The 15,373-nt window shown below is 45.4% G+C and overlaps 1 protein-coding gene across 2 annotated transcripts in view; it reads right to left on the bottom strand.

Annotated features, from left to right (window-relative positions):
* Positions 1 to 14,945, bottom strand: part of LOC146785119 (uncharacterized) — a 578,200-nt gene extending 563,255 nt beyond the window's left edge. For both annotated transcript variants that reach the window (XM_085633808.1, XM_085633809.1), the window contains exon 1: positions 14,826 to 14,945. The gene's annotated coding sequence lies outside the window, so the exon portion shown is untranslated. The remainder of the gene's footprint in view (positions 1 to 14,825) is intronic.
* Between the last annotated feature and the right edge of the window lie 428 nt (positions 14,946 to 15,373).

Genomic DNA, 15,373 nt, shown 5'->3' with positions numbered 1-15,373 from the left:
GTATATGCTGTCTACTAGTTCTAGTGGGCACCCTGTACCAGTCCAAACAACCCCTTATTGGTTATAGGTTAAATACAACCTTTATTTAAAGCTATCCTAGTGGTAGCTATGGAGAGCTGGCTAAGTCTTGAAGGAATGTAAAGCAGCTTGTTTTACCAGTCTATAATCTCTTGAGTGCCTAAATGAAAGACATCCACACCAGGTATATATATAAAATATATGTATTTATTACTAAACACACCCTCCTAGTCTCTTTATGAGACTAGAGGTCAAAACACATAAGTTACACTTCAAATATTACAGTAAAATAGCACAAATACACGTCAGGCCCTAGGGGCGAGCCAAGCCATATACTAAAATAGAGGTATAAGAACCACGACTTAACTAGACACAAGGCCTAGAGCCTGTAGAATCGCAGGGACCCCAAGGAACCACCCACGGTAGTGACACAGGGGACCCACGGGGGCCGTGTGCAGTGTGTGAACACAGCCACGAGCTCCCATTAGCTTCTATGGGGAAAGTCGCGGTTAGATTTTTAAAGATTAGGGACACTTAGAAGTGAGTCAGGACCAAACCCTTTGGGACTTAGGAAGTTCTAGGGCCAACCCCCACGGGAGCATCGGAGTACTCGTGGTACCTTACCCAGGGAAGCCGGGTGCATAGGTGTCAAATGGTGTTGGGTTGCGTCGTCGATTTCAATGGGAGCTGGCGAAGAAGTGCTGCTGCCGGGAAGATGCGAAGTGTCCAAAGAGATCCAAGCCTGGATCGAAGATGAGAAGAACCTGAAAGCAGAGGGGACAGAGTCTGGGTCACTAGCCAGTGAACAGGAAGGTGATAGGCAGATGCCCACCGATGTCGGGTGATTTCATGTGAAGAAGGTGAAGCTTGACTCTTCAGCCACGAGGACCAGGAGGCATCGAGGACAACCAGGAGCTGGATTCGAGCTGTCCCACAAAGGATGTCGAGTGCTGCAGTGTTGGTGCCCGGATTGGACACAACAAGCCTTGGCAACAGCAACCCACGCAAAAACAAGAAAGATGCTTCGGTGCAGACCAGCAAGGTCTGAGGGACTCACCACTTGGTATGGAGTCGAGGCACATCTGGAGCAACCAGGGAAGCCCAATGAAATTCAAAGTTACCCCCTCAGGGACCCACCAGTCGAGGACCAGGGATCACGAAGGGACCTTGAGACGAAACACAAAATGGCGGCCCACGGGTCACTCGGGGTGACTAGGCCAACAATCTTTGGTGGATTCTGTGCTCGAGGTAGGGGCTACAAGTCAGCTCAAGCACAACTTCAGGAGATGTCGAGAAGTCGATGCACTTGCAAAAGTGCACGGTGACCAGGAGTTCCAGTTCCATGCTACTCACGAGGGCTATGGGTCTCAGCTTTGCAGGGGACTCGGGTCGGCCTGTGAGAGATCTGGAAATCCTCTTCTGGGCTGTAAATACTATGGTGTCTGGTGGGAGCTTTGTAAATGCAGACCGGCAAATTGCTTCGTTGGTGCCTGCCAAGCAGGGAAGTCACTCCTTGTCCCCAAGGGAGATTTCTTCAGTCCTCTAGTCTTGAGTAGAGCGTCGAAGTTCCAGGATTCAGCTTCAGAGTTTCATCCAGGGAAATCTAAAGTTCTGGTTACAGAGGTTCCTTACTTATACCTAAGGAAGGGGTTGGACTAGCTCTGGGGACCCAACTATGGGAGGATTTGGAAAGAGGGGTGGCTACACCCATTTCCTTTGTCCAGTTTTGCACCAGAGCAGGGGCAGGAAGCCCCTGAACCAGTTTGAGCTGGACTATGCACAGGGACACCAAATGTGCCCCCAGTGCAGGACTTCAAAGCACTCAGAGAGTGCTCCCACCCAGCCCTAATACACATAAGCCTGTCTGGGAGGTGGTTACACCTCCCTGTGACAAGAAACCTATTGTCCAGGCCTCCCCTGCCGGAGTTTCGGTCAGCAGCAGGAGGCCAGACCCGTGTCTGTGGCTGAAGCATCCATTTTGTGATGTCAGGGCTCTATTAAGTTTCTACCGGGTATACCAGTGCTGCCATGTCTCTCCCTCTAGAAGGGTGGGATCATACTCCCACACCAGTTACTGGTGTGGGGGTATGAATCCAAGGTGTGTGACACCAAACACGACATGTTTCCGTGCAGCCAGTCCAAAGTTAGCATTTACTGTTTGGTTATGATGCACTTAAGAGTATATGGTCAGGCTGCACCCCTGACAACCCCGGAGAAGAGATTAGCAAGGCTGCAGAGGAGCTCAGCTCATGCCTGGGCACCCTCTCACATAAAACGAAGCACTCTGCTTTCAGGATTGTTAAGGCCTGCCATTGGAGTGACTGATAGGTTTGTATGTGCAGTGATAGGTGAGGTATAGTGAACCTATACTTCAGTAAGGGGTGCATGCACCACCTTACCTAAGCTGCAGTAGCAGACCTGTGGTGTCATTTTGGGTGGCTTTCCAGGGGTGGCATAATACATGCTTCAGCCCCTGGTAGGCCTCTGGGGTACCTATGCCCTGAGTACATAGTGTACCATATACTAGGGACTCACAAGGGTACCTCAGGATCCAATCTGTGGTGTACCTAAAGTACATGCAATCAATTTAGAGAGGAAGCAGTTAGGATGGGGCCCTGAATAGCATGGTCCCAGCCAGACTAAAGTAAAAAAAACGGTGAAACACCAGCAAAAAGGGGGGGTAAACATATGAAGCAGATCCTACTCTCCTACAATGCTTTCCCTGCAAGATCACGCTGAAATGTTTTTCTTTCAGAATGGCACAACCCTGGAAAGCTTGCCCACAAAAGGTGCTCCCAATCTGGTGTAATCTCAGCACCATGCCCGGTCTCCCAGAGGTTGAAAAAAATGCTGAAAAGTTTCTTACTGTATGAGAAAGTCGTCCATGTTCTTTTTCTTCCAAGGGCATTAGGTCTTCACAATAGACATCCACACAACAGATGTCTCTCTCTAGCCAGCGTTTTCCATGGGTGAAGTCCTAAATGGTCAGCAGGGACTTCTTCAGAGCAGCCCTTCTGTCTTTTGAGTTCTTGTAATAGAGTAGAATGCCAAACCCTTGAACCTTAGAGAGGAGTTAGAAGCCATGGAAACCAGCAGAAGTCAGGAGTCCTTCCGTTTTCTCTGCCAGCAGTTTTGCTTCTTCTTGATGTACTTGCCAGCTCCAGGAATGTTCGGAGAAGGTGGTTGTGAGGTGCAAGTCTTATCCTGTGCACAAGTCAGTGAAGGGTGCATTCCCTTTATCCAATCCAGGTAACTTTCCAATGGGACAACCGGGGTTGTACAACAAATAAATTAGCAGGTCTCATGCCAATTCTGAAATGATCCATATATATATATATATATACTTCTAAGAAACGGTCCATTGAATACCAGTCAGTCTCCATTTCCCACACTAAAAGAACCCACAACAGGCAGAGCTTATGAACCCTTTAAATCACTACTACATGTAAAGATCTACTAAATAGCAGTACTCTCAAAAGATGTGTTGGGTGATCATATCTTTTTCATTCATGCCATAAGAAAAAGTTGAATCCATTACCCGAATTATGCCCTATTTCCACCACTCTACTAATGTACTAATCCATCTGGCTTCTGCTTATCTTAAATTTAACTCATGATGCCTGATTTGAGATGTAACAGATGGTACTCAATCCATCAGGAAGGTGGAGTGGAGGAAATTACCTCTGCCATCCTGAGAGACTACCATCCATCAGATTTAGAGACGACTGCTGACCCAGCGGTCACCTCTGTACCTTGAAGAGAACTGCCATGATGATGGGCCCATTCAAGGCCGCTGTCAGTTTTAAAGCTCATTCACCAAACTTTTTCAAAGTTTTAGTTTTTGAGAAACAAGCACCCAAAGCAGGAGCTAGTCTATGTAAAAAAAGAAAACTAATAAATCCCACTCCCAAAAAGTGGGGTCATTATTCTTTTCTGCCCCTCACTTCAACATTTTTCTTGACGGATATGGACAGAAAAACGCATTGCACCATCCAGCCTAAATATGGCAGTCCTTCCTCAGATGGACACCACTCCATTAGGTCATCGGAGGAAGTGTTCTGTTGTGAGACTCAACTGAGCTCTGTCGAGGGTAAACTTATGGTCTGCCCGTCTCTAAATCAGGCCCTGAGTCTGCACCTTTGCTTTTTAAAAATAATTTTTATTGTTTTTCAACTTTCAAATAGTTGCTTCTTTCAAGCAGTTTGTACCATCAATATGTATGCATATACTAACAAATCAGCATTTGTGTATCAACTTCATAAGCAATCCAATAATCATTTCAAATCTATGAGATTCCTTCCAGTAATTTTTTAACAATAATTATATAGTATTCTAACAACGACTTCACTTGGCATGCCATCACCTTTATTGCTGCCCTAAGAGTTAGCACCAATTCATCCCATTGCCGGACAATCAGATGTTTTCCTAGTTCTCTCTTTTCCTCCCTATGTAACGCTGCACTTTACTCTTCAGAGCAGTACCTCATGGCCTTGCTCCACTAAGCCAGTGGTGGGGCTTTCCATAATAAAGTAATGGATCTTCCACGTTTAAAGTGCTACATTATAACTACCCAGTTTATTACCAAAACATTAAGTTGCCCTATTTGTTTATATTTTACAACAACTAGTACACTGCACTACTCATTTGCTACCTACTTAATAAAGCTTTCACATGCCTACGTAGCCAATTTGATGTACAAAGCTTTCCACTGTCACAAATGTATATTATTATTACTGCAGAGTGTTCCAAAATCCACAGCCAGGGTTGCGCTAAAGTAAAAATTCATATAATAAAGGGGTAACTAAACATTTTTTTTGTAAGGAAACTTTCGTTGTTATTTCAGATAGGTTATATAGTTACGCCTAGCTCATGATATTTAAAGTAAACTTTTTTTTCTTAATTAATTTAAATAACTCCATTACATCCATATAAATATACCTTTATAAGCTTCAGTTGAAGGGATATTATGGTTATAATTTAAAACCTAAAATCATCTGAAATCTGGTTATGGTTTGTGATGCAAACTTAGTGATCCCACTGCACTGTTGTTAAGTTACTGATTTTAGTATAAAACTGTAACATCATTGCAAGATATTGGATTATTAGTTGTGAAACAAGTGAGAACTTCGCAAGTAATAAGTCCCCAATTGTCTATTTTCTGGAAACTAAGCACCCAATTGTAACACTTGACTTTCTCATGGTAGCAAAGTAGAACAGTCCAAGGTCTACTCAAGGTGGGCTAGTAACCCCAGCTCTCTGGTACACAACAGTGAAACTAAATACATTATTGTTCAGTCGGTGCTTTTTCTTTTAAAAAAGATAAATACTTTAAAAACATACATACACACACTACTAAATGCTACACATTAAATTTCAAATACGTACAATCAGGTAACTCGAAATACCTTTGGTGACACCCTTGTGTCACCCTTACACCTCTAGTGGGTCCTAAACCTTATAACCACAGTATCCCCCATCTGTACTAGATGCAACAGCACAATGTAAAAGAGTGTAGTTATCAATAAGGCAGGCTTAATGCCTTTGCCATGGTGTCACCAAATCAATAAAGTAGCCGCATGGTATAATTCACCAATGTACCATGACTGAAGCCAATGGAGACAGTCCCAATATGCAGTACATATTATGACCCACCATTGAAGTCATTGGGGGTAGTCCCAACAGTAAATAGCATTTATTATACTGTAAACCCTTGCATTGTCCACCGTTGCCATTAACACTAAGGCATTGGTTTGAAAACCATGTATCCCAGGTCCTAGGTGCAGCCTTAGGACCCACCAATAGAGATTCCCAAACTCCAAAGATTATAGGCAAAATCTCAGGCTACAGGAATAATTGAAACAATGAAAAGCATCTTCCAGGGTCATAAAGGCAACCCCCTGGGAGACATAGGGTCAGTTTTAGGGACGTTTCTTGGAGGAGCTGCTGCACTTTAGGCAGCCTCCTAAACATGTACTGGTAACTTTGGTGGTGACCCTGCACTTTGAGCGTTATCACGCTAAGGAGCAATATGCACATTATAGCCCTTTGCAAAGGCTCCATTGTCCCTGACATGAATATTTTGAACAAGCAGCATTCACTGAGGGCAGGGGTGCTATTTCCTTTTGTAAATTGGCCTTGTGCCAAGTTGTCCATTTTTCACAAGTGACCAAATGCCACTCGGAGCATCAACATGCCTTATCGTTTTTCTTTTGGGTGGGGCAGCATGGGGTGTCCAGTACCACGTTGCTCAGCCAGCTCCCTGTGCCAGTGCAGTTCTCTCAGCGAGCTGGCGCAGGAGTTGGCTTTGTTATTTTCCTGCCCACATGGATGCAGGTGGGAACAGCTCACTGGTGCACCCGCCCTTCTTCAGAAACAAGCATGGGGGCAGAAGAAGCACCAGTCACAATACCAGAGCTCCAAACTGACCTGTGAGCCTCAATCTCCCAAATCTTGGATCCAGGGTGGGCGGGGTCCCCTGGGGCAGTTTCCTATGCATCGGCCCTAAGTAATGGGGTCTCTGGGGCCAAAAGCTGGCTCTGACAAGGCACCCACACACGCGTAACCCCCTTCAGTATGAACAATTTCAGGTTGTGCTGACCTCTGAGGGCTTGGCTCTTCCTGGGGGAAAATAAAGAACTTGAAGAAAAGTGCCACTAGCTTCCTTGTCTGCCCGGTCCCCCAGGGAACCAGCTGTATCTCAGGCTTTGCAGGGCCAATTCCAATGTTCTTGTGATTGTTTTGCTCCACTTGGCCAGTCCTAGCCATCAGGAGCATTTATTTTAGGCCTCCTGCCCTTTAAATGGTGCTTTTTATGGGGAACAGGGTTTCCTAGTTCCCTTTGCCATACATGCCCTCTGCCTGACCCCCGTTGCTCTTCTACTTATGTCAGTATCTTGCACTGTCGGCAAGCAAAACTCCTTCCCTGCCACAATCCCCAGTCCACGTAGCCTCCTGGTTACTTGCAGGGCCCCTGTGTGTCAGCAGAGTGAAGGACCAATCCACAGACATTCTGGGGGAATCATTCAGAAGGTCCATTCCCCAACTGTGCCTCAGGGGGCAGAAGGGGACCAGCACCACTGGCTATAGAGAGACCCATCTTAGTGCTCGTGGTAAGATGGAGTTAAAGTCTTTCATCCCATTCTTGATATGGCATCAGGTGGCTTCTCCTTCCAGGTGACCATCAATTCGTCCTTGACCCTCCCAGTTCCAATGCCTTCTCATCTGGCTTTCCTATAGTGCAGTGATTTTTAAGTGGGGGTGGAAAGTTGTAAAAGCTAGGCACCTTTGGCCAGGGTGATACATCATCACTCCTCCTCTGTTCCAACCCTCCTGCACAGCATTCCAATATGGTGCCTTCAAGTTGCCTGTGGAAAGAGCTTTGCTGAGAGCCCCAGCTCCGACGCTAGCTGACACATCTGCCTGATCTCTTCCCACCAAACCTTCAAGGGCTTCCTGGTATGTTCCAGAGGTCTGGCTCTCCTCCTTTGTAACTGGGGGCCTGAGCAGTCCCAGCCAAGGTACAGGGTAACAAGCTGATGAAGATGTTCTCCTCACCCTTTCCTTTACCAGAAACTGTGTCAAGCATTGTTCATGGCTCTATAGTTCTGGGAGGTCTTTTGTCCTCCTGCTGGAGAGCAGAGTAATTAAGTTGGCCAGTTAGGGGGGCAAAGGCCTGTAATCTGATTATGAACTGAGCCAGGGAACTATGGTACATTTTACAGTGCCATGAGGAGTACGCTCAAGTGTTCATGTGTAATTAGCCCAGAACCTCATATCCTACCTGCACAGCAGCAGCCTTATCAGTGCCGGTCATCAATCTAAGTCCACTTACAGTGAATTTACAGTGAGTGAGACTCATGTGGTGCGATTTGCACACAGTAAAAGTCCAACAAACGGGTAGTTAAATGTGATAAATCAGGTGGGACTAAATCAACATAATACATTTGCTACAATTGGTTAGTCTGTGAAGTTTTGGAGGCCTGTAATGATATACTTTACTTAATTCCTATATTTCACTTGGACCACTCACTCACCAGTTGGCATGGCTGCAGGGGGTGTGGGCTTAAGAAACACCCTTTGCCCAGTTATTTTGCTCCAGTATCTGCTGGGCATGGCCTGTGGCCATACATACCGGGAAATTTGCACAGAGCTTGACCTTTGCCCACACCTGTTCCCAGTACCCACTCAACACCCTCGCCAGTGGGCAATAGACATTGAACCCAAGGTATTCTGCCATACCTTGTCCCAGTACCCATGATGCAATTGTTACTGGGCATGGGCTGTCTCCAAGTCCATCACTCAATGGGCTTAGGACATTGCCTCCAGCCACACCTTAAACCCAATACCAGTGCCCCAGATGCCAGTGTTACGCAACCTGTGTCCACTCCCCTACAAACCCAGGAGAACAATTTGGTCATGCACAGTGGGCTCTGGCTCGTGCCAGAAGCATGTCTGTGCCCTGTGCCCAGTGTCTCTTCTCCCAGAATGATTTGGGTGCCAACCATGCCATGTATGCTGGTCCATTCGGTCCCTAGCTCCTCTGTCCCAACCCTACTAATATGCATGACCTGCTTCTACACTAAGCATGAAACAACATACGCTCTAATAATTTTTATATAAGCAACATCGAAAAAGTCAGATACGACTGATTGATGTCTACTGAGTTCCTCAAGAAAGGGCTTCCAGTTTCACAGTGTAATGGGAATTATGGTGGCAAATATAAAAATGTGAATAATGTCATATTAATGTAAACAAAACACAGGGCAGGTTCTTTGGTCAAGCTCACCGCCTTCACTCTGTGCCTAGTCCCTCTGCATCTGAAATATTTTTGCGTTTCTTTCACCTCCTCCAGGTCCTCCTTAAGGGCCTTATGTAGGTAGCCTAACATTTACCACTTCATAAATACCGAATTTTACCGATTCGGTATTTATGAAGTGGTAAATGCTATGTAGGTAATCCATCGGTAATTTTTACCGAATCGGAATGGGTCGGTAATTTAGAATCGGTATTTACCAAATCGGTAAAATTACCGATTCGGTAATTTTACCGATTCGGTAAATTGCCGAATCCTGAAATGTGCCCCCTACATACCAAAAGCCTGAATACCGGTCGGTAACGGGATAATTACCGAAAATCGGCCGTTACCGACCGGTATTGGGCTTCCTACATATGGCCCTAAGTGATTTCCGCACTCCAAGTGTAAACATGTTTTTAAAGCTGTTTGACAACTTCATCGTGGTTCAAGAGCCAGCCTTCCCAGTTCACAAACTGATACACGAATGCTGCGGGAAATGCATTTGCAGCCCCTTATTTGACCCTAGTCCTCTCTGGAGATGGGAGGCACTCACTTTCCCCTACATGGTGTCAGCATTTTGAGGTCTCACCAACAGACAGCTGTTAGCTGTCTAATTACCAAAGACCTATTGTGGGCAGTACCAAACACTTAGAGTGGCATTAGAGCCCACCGACTGCTTACCATTGGTTAGCTTCATTGCCACTCAGTTGCTTGTTTCTTATCTGATGGTTTGTCTTCCTCTTTTTGAGTTCGTCCCTCCCCTTAAGAATAACCTCCTTGCCTTCCTTTTGTGTTGCTTACGTGTGTCCTTCTATTGCTTACATTTCAGGAACTACATTTTTTTCAGTGAGCACTTTTTTGCGAGGTGTTATATAGTCCAAACTTGGCCCAAGGGCTTTAGAGCGCTTTAAATGTGTACCAGGTCACATTACACAAGGTCAGATTAATTTGTTTTTCCTAAGTGATTGGTCCAGAATCACATGATGTTGAGCCAACACTAGAATTCAAACCTGGTTTCCCAAGTTTTCGAAGTCGGCTGCTCTGGCCGTTAGACCACATCTCTCAAGTGAATTTATTTTCTTGCTCTCTCTCATGTGCTACTACCCACTAATCAAATACACCACCACTATTGCTTTCTCTTCACCCGCGCCTCACGTATGTCTCTACTCTTCTCAATCCTTGAATAAAATGCTTACATTCTTTTGGAGGGGTTGGCAGCCACCATTTGCTTCTTAGCTGCTCCATTGTCCATAAAGCACTTTCGTTCCTTCCTCGCCCCTGCCTCCTCTCTGTTGCTTCCCCATCAGGAATCTTTAAATATATTGTTTGCATTTTTATTTATTTAGTTATTTTGGGGGTGGAGAAAATGCTTTAATTATTTGGGAGGACCCGGCAGCTGACATTTTCTGCTGAGCTGTTTCATTGCCCAATTAGAACTTTTGTGTCTTCCTCACTCTCCGTTGCTTTCCCCATCAGGGACTTTTAGATACATTGCACCTAATTCACAAAGGTAAGTTACATTATTGAGTAAGTTTACACTTCGGAGTAAGTGTACTACTTTTGGTATTCACAAACTACTGATGTTTAACTTACATGTATCACCCACTCACTTTGAGGGGGTGGAGTCAGAATAGTCAGAATTGTTGTGTTATTAAATCTGGCTGCAATAGCAGAAAGCTCAGAGAGAGAGAGTTGGGTGGCACACTATCGGAATCACAGAAATGTAGTTTACGTGGTTAAGCCACGCCTATAACTACATAGGCCACCTCCCTTTTAGAGACCCCCACTTTTTTCATCCCTCTTAAAGCTGTGCTTCCATGTCATCATGCATGCCCATGCATACAGAATGAAGTGACCATCAGCGGCATCCACATAATTGCAACTGTTCTTTTTTCTCTCCCTCTGTTTTTTGGTGACCTGGAAGATTGTTCACAAACTGTGAAATGGGCGAGGGGACAAAAATATGTCAGTGCTGTTCAGTTTAAAAGCCAGTGGCCTGGTTGTCTACAATTTTTGTTTTTTGGCTTTCTCAACAACGCCTTAACATATTTACACCACTCCATGCAAGAGGGTTCCACTGAACCTAGTGAATCTTCATGCCCAATTTTCTGTGTTTGTTTCTTGAAGCAGGGGTAATGACTGATTTTTAGAGGTGGTATCTACAGGGCTTTAAGTGGGATGAAAAACGAGGGGGGTTCTCTCCAAGGGGCACGTCCGATGTATTTAAATGTGTGGCTCAAAAGATCATAAGCTAAAAATCTGTGCTTAGCATAGTGTGCCGCCCGACTAGTATTTTGTTGCTTCTGTCATTGCATACAGATATATAATACAACAAGCAACATTACACCTACAACAAGCCAGGACTATTGGCTTTGTCAATAGTTGTTAGTTGCATAAGATGAAAACTGACCTGCCAACCTTCCAAGGTCAATGTTTGATGTGCTACTCCAATCCAGTTATTTTTCTTTGAATTCTGGGACTTGTAGTCTTGTATATTCCATATTGAAACAGGACTACAAATCCCAGGATCCAAAGGAAAAAACCTGGACTTGAACTGCCACTCATAGACCTGGGAAACTTGGCAGCTATGTTAAAAAAAAGCAGCAACTGTGGCTTCATTGTTTATAATATTAAAAATGCTTCTGTTCTAAAATGATAAGACAGTGAAAGAGCTATAGGAAGTCTCTTTGAAGTTACATCACAGGTAGTGAAGGCTGGTACTGCCGCAGAGTTGAGATTTATTTTTTCACAGAGGATGAGGGCAAAAATGGAGAGCCCGATTGGGACCTGTCTCAGCACCTGCTTTTTAGAACTGCTGGTGCCCAGCACCGACAGGACCTGGCCCACTTTTAAAGCCCTGAGTATCTATATATTTCTACAAATCCAAATCATACCGCACTCTCACTTAGAATAGCCCGTTAAGGTATCCGGTTGCGCGCAGTGGCGTAGCTGGGGGGGGGGGGGGGGCGGTCCGCCCCAGGCGGCACTATTTTGGGGGCGGAAAAGGCATTCAGATAAGGCTCGGCTTACTTTTGTGGACGTTCGGGGACGGGCAGAGAAGGAATAGGACTCGGGCAATGTCCTCTTCTGCAGCTGTCCCCCCTCTCTTCCTATTATTCCCTCTCTTTCTGTCTTGCTCCTCACTTACTGAAAACCGTAACTTGAAGAAACGGTTCACAGCCTCTTTCCTTCTTTCATTTAGTTGCTTCCCTGTGAAATGGATCCAAAAAAGAAAAACACTCTTGCGGGAAATGCCCTTTTTCTGACATTTTTCTATTCCAAAGTGCAGCGGGATGGAGAGAAATAGAAGGTTTTAAATATGAAAAATAAATACATAACTAAATAAAGCAAGACAGAGTGGTTGCAAAGTGGCCAGATTGGTTTTATTCACATCCAAACACATCAGCCTCACTTTACAGACTTTCCAGTGAAGCGCTACATTTGTTTTCTTGTATTTCTTTGAATAGCATTGTTGTTCCCAGGTGGGGAAGTGCACCATTCCTGGAGGTACTGCAATACCTGGTTGATGGATGGATTGGAAAACAAAATGTGTACCATGGACAAAATGTGTACCATGGCTCTGTTTATGGATGTGGTCTTTTTATAGCATACTGCTTACGTTTATTAAGGATATAAGCAATGGACATTGAAACGGTTCCCTTCAGGGCCCTGTAGTCATGTCCTTAACTTTTCAGGTAAAACCACTCGTTGATTTCTGAATAGTGAGTGAGAGATCGTTAAGGTAACCATGTTGTTTCTGCTTACATTTCACATGCTTTACTTAATCTTGGATTCCCTATCAGTGTTTGCTGTTACTTTTTTTTTTAGGCAGCATATTACTCTTATCAAGTGCATAATTTGAATTGAGCCACATCCAAGTGTTTATAGCGGGCACAATTAGGTTGTAGCTGAAGGCAGTGCGAGTTTCTCTCAGTGGGACAGTATGGTGTTCAGTGGGGGAGAGGATGTGACACTATGGCCAGAGCTGTCGAATTTGGAACTGGGGAACCGGGTTCAGCCTTCATGACCAGTCCACCAGACCACTCTACTGAGGGAGCATATTCCCATGCTAGACCTTACAAGGCCCCACTAGACCTTAGAAGGCTTGATGTCTTAGCACAAGCAGGTGTACCCTAGTGGTGTCAATTGTGAGTTAACCTTGAAGGCCTGTCCACCACAATCCATACTGAAGTTCATCTCCAGTCTTGCGGGCAGGCCTACGAAGCAGCACACCCTAGAGCAACAGTGATCCAGTCACTGTGACTCTGTCACTGAGGTCACATGAACCTTGAGCAGGTTAGGGCAGTGCAAACGGTGTGACCGCACTAGGTACCTATTTCGGGTGGGTGCGTAGTGTTTGCAAGTATATTATGGTTTAAAAAAAACTTGCTTCCTCCTTCCTGGCCTCCAGCAATTTTCAGAAACAATAAAAATGTCATGATAACTTTGGTGATTAATGTTCTTCCTAGAGAGAGATCCTAGTTTTGTCTAGTGGAAGGGTCGATTCCTGGAAAGGTAGCACAGAGGGTTAATATGCCTGCGGCAAAGAACATGTACCATGCAGATCACAAAGTGCACTGCTTTAATGGGGGGGCCATGATGAATGGTCATTTAATTTCAGCTGTAGATGATGGATCCCTGAACAGTGTCATGTATGTGCATGTTTGCATTGTGCTGAGGGGATTACCAGGTAATTGTTCACGCAGGTCTCTGATGGATGTCACATGCGTTTTTTCTGAGTCCCCAGATAGATCATGCAAGTCTGTGTGTTCTCTTTTGTACTGCCAGTCACTGCCAATCACCGATGTATTCAACTGTGTAGCCTTGGACCGTGTCATGTATGTGCATGTAACTTGCATGATCGAGGTAACTATTAGCGGCGATACTACGTGTCTCTCGTCCTCTTTCCAAGTGCTTGCCGTCCTTTTTCCCCAGCAACCCCCCGCCCCCCAGGGGCGGCAATCTGAGGGATAGCCCCGGGCGCCACAAGCTCTAGCTAGGCCTCTGGTTGCGCGACAACATAAAACCTGTAAGCGTTATTTGTAAAATATTGTTTGCAATAACATACATGTTATACAACAGAATCATGTGGTGCCAACAGCTCTCGAACAGTCGAACAAGCACATTCATCAAACAAGACCAAGGACCGCAGCGAACAAGCGAAGGCTTTTTCAATGGACCAATCCTCCCAGCTGCTGAGTTGTTATTGAGACAATATCCACCCAAACCCAATCATATCCGTTCATATCAATCGAGCATTATAGTTTCGAGGCACACGTCACATGAGCAAAGAGTGACGCCACCAAACAGCAGGAGATAGGGATAAGCAACACGAAGAGAGAAGGCCACCCGCGTTATTAATAATGTGCCTACTACTATTAAACGACGCATCCTCTCCCACTTGGAAGGTACAAATATGAGTTTGTCCCACGTGGATTCCAGTTCAGACACACATGCATCATATCATTTTGCATAGAAGATGCAGGGAAACCAGCATCCAGGAAAATGTGGCATGCGCTGGACACGTACCTGGCCTCTTGTGAACCTCCGTGAAAATAAGGTACCGACAGCACGCAACCTACATGGATGCCAATCACCCCACAGGATGTCATACGTCACAGAATGTCATATGTAATAGTTAAGAAATGTAACTCTGGCTGCCTGTCTCCTCTTCCCCTCTTGTTTCTATCCCCTGTCTCACCCTGTCTCTATCTCTTCTTTCTCTTCTTCTCTAACTACGGTCAGGTGGGGTTAGCTAAAAATATGGGACTTACACGTCTCTACATATCGAATTATAAAATGTGCCTGAAACAAAAAACAACTCTGCTAACCCTGTAACATAACCGCCAAGATGTTCATGTAAAAGGTTTTTAATAAAATAACAAATTTTTAAAAAGAAGATGCATTAACCCACCAAGCTAGCTCACACGGCCACAAAACAGTCACCACACGCCCACTGCATAAAAGTAATAAACATAAAGTCATTAGAAATCCCTCTCTGCCTGTCCCTCACCTGACTGGCCGTGAAGAGGGCTTGGCCGAGAGGGCCCTCAGAGAGGGGGCAAAGCCTCGGCGTTAGGCGCGGTCACACCCGAGCAGTCCGCTCCCTGTCGGGTCGGCCAGTGGCTTCAGTATCCAGACGACAGTGAGAGGAAGGAACACCTCGAGCGGGAGGCGGCGGAGGGGGAGGTACAGGGTCTGGAACCAGAGAGCAGCATCTGCTCCACACCCGCTCCTCTGCGACCCCTAAACAACAGTTCGTCAAAAGCTGCCAAAAATACTTGGCTACCATAACCACCTTCTTTTTAGTATTTTTCTATCACCCTTCCAAAAAATAAAACTTTCCCAGCGCAACAGCGCGAGGTTCTTATGACTCCAGAGAAGTCTGAAGAAGGTTCCAGGTCTTTCTCTAAGTCCAGTGGCGGATGGGAGCACTGGAGTGCACTGTGTGATTGGGCCGCTGAAAAAGAGCAATGTCCAATCCGAGCGCAGCTGCCAAGTTTCCCAGCGCAATATGTGATTAGCTGGTACCGTCCAGGCTTTTTTCTTGCTCTATGGGAC

Source organism: Triturus cristatus, chromosome 11 (assembly GCF_964204655.1).
Source record: "Triturus cristatus chromosome 11, aTriCri1.1, whole genome shotgun sequence".
Classification (NCBI taxonomy): domain Eukaryota; kingdom Metazoa; phylum Chordata; class Amphibia; order Caudata; family Salamandridae; genus Triturus; species Triturus cristatus.
This window is presented reverse-complemented; position numbering and strand designations above follow the sequence as displayed.